Here is a 2,287-nt window from a genome sequence, read left to right as displayed (position 1 = left end):
TTGCATATTCAAGCATGAATATTCATCTGAACGTATCTCCGCTGCTATTGGTGATATGTCGATAATTTGATGAGCGTTGTACACCTCATATGCTGCAAATACAGAGCACGACATCCGGTTTGAGCTATATCAACTCCGTGCAATGCCAAACCCAGCGTATTTGCAATTTTGTATATACAAGCTTTAAATTCATCCGAACATATCTCCGCTGCTATTAGTGATATGTCGACAATTCTATGCCGGTTATACACCACATACGCTGCCTAATGAAGGGCATGACGTCCTGTTTGTCGTACCTTAACCTTCGGCGCTATCAAATCCAGCGTATTTGCAGCTTTGCATTTTAGGTTTTCAATATTCTACTCAACGTATCTCCGCTGCTACTGTTGATATGTCGATAACTCGATGCGCGTTATTCCTCACATTTACAGCCAAATATAAAGCACGTCATCCGGTTTGCGCTTTGTCAAGTTCGGTCCAGGTCAAGACCAGCCTATTTCCAGTTTGCATATTCAAGTGTAAATATTCATCTTAACGTATCTGCGCAGCTATTATTGTTATGTTGATATTTCGATGTGATTTTCACTTCCGGCATGCTGCGAAATACGTGGAACGACATCCGGTTTGCACTGTGTCCAATCTGACCTCTGCCAAACCCTACGTATTTCCAGTACTGCACATCCGGGCTTCAATATTCATGTGAACGTATCTCCGCTGCAATTGGCCATATGGTGATAATTTGCCGCGATTTACACTCCCTACTTGCTGCCAAATACGTGGAGCGACATCCTGTTTACGCTACGTCAACTCGGTCCTAGGTCAAGACCAGCGTATTTCCAGTTTCGCATATTCAAGCATGAATATTCATCTGAACATATCTCCGCTGCTATCCGAGATATGGCTTAAACCCTGTGCGCGTTATATTCCATATATACTGCGAAATACGTGATACGACATCTGGTTTGCGGTATGTCAACTCTGGTCTTGGTCAAGACCGGCGTAGCTTCAGTTTTGTACATTCAAGCATGAATATTCAGCTGAACATATCAACGCTGCTATTGCTGATATGTCTACAACTCTTAGCGCGTTATACTCCACATATGCAGCCAAACAGAGAACACGACATTCGGATTTCGCTGCGTCAAATCTGGTCTGAGTGAAGACCAGCGTAGTTCCAATTTTGCAATGTTTAAGCTTGAATATTGAATTGGACGTTTCTCAGCTGTTATTGGCCATATCTCGGCATTTCGATGCACGTTATACTTAACCCCACATGCTGCTCAATACGGAGCACGATATCCGGTTTGCGCTACGTCAGCTCCGGTCTAGGTCAAAAGCAGCGTAGTTCCAGTTTTGCATATTCAAGTTTGAATATTCAATTCAAGGTATCTCAGCCGCTGTTGGTGATATGTCGATAATTTAATGCTCTTTATGCTCTACATCTGCTACCAAATACAGAGCACGACATCCGATTTGTGCTATGTCAAATCTGGTCTAGTTAAAGACGATCGTATTTCCAGTTTTTTATATTCAAGCTTGTATATTCATCTGAATGTATCTCCGCTGCAACTGGTGATATGTCGATAATTCGATGCGCGTTATTCCTCACGTTTGCTGCCAAATATAGAGCACGACATCCGGTTTGCGCTTTGTCAAGTCTGGTCCAGGTCAAGACCAGAGTACTTGCTGTTTTGCACATTCTGTCCTAATTATTCAAATCAAGGTATCTCCGCTTCTATTGAAGATATGTCGACAATTCGATGCGCCTTATACATCACATTTTCTGCAAAGTACAGCGCACATCCTCTTGTTTACGCTGTGAAAACTCTGGTCCTGGTCAAATCCAACGGAATTACATTTAAGCATATTCAAGCTTTAATATTCAATTGAGCGTATTACCGCTGCTATTTTAGGTATGCCGATAAATCGATGTGCCATATACTCCACATTTGCTGCCAAATACAGAACACGACATCCGGTTTGCACTCTGTTAGCTCTGATCTAGGTTAAGACCAGCGTAGATCCAGTTTTGCATATTTAAGTTTGAATATTCAATTCAAGGTATCTGAGCCGCTAATGGTGATATGCCGATAATTCGATGCGCGTTATACACCACATATGCTGCGAAATACAAACCACAACATCCGGTTTGCGCTATGTCAGCTCTGGGCATTGCGAAATCCAGCGTATTTGCACTTTTGCATATTCATGCTTCAATATTCAATTGATCGTGTATTTGTTGCGATTCGAGATATGTCTATAATTCGATGCGCGTTATACACCCCAT

The sequence above is a fragment of the Bombus pyrosoma genome, unplaced genomic scaffold, assembly GCF_014825855.1.
Source record: "Bombus pyrosoma isolate SC7728 unplaced genomic scaffold, ASM1482585v1 HiC_scaffold_4726, whole genome shotgun sequence".
NCBI classification, from domain to species: domain Eukaryota; kingdom Metazoa; phylum Arthropoda; class Insecta; order Hymenoptera; family Apidae; genus Bombus; species Bombus pyrosoma.
This window is presented reverse-complemented; position numbering follows the sequence as displayed.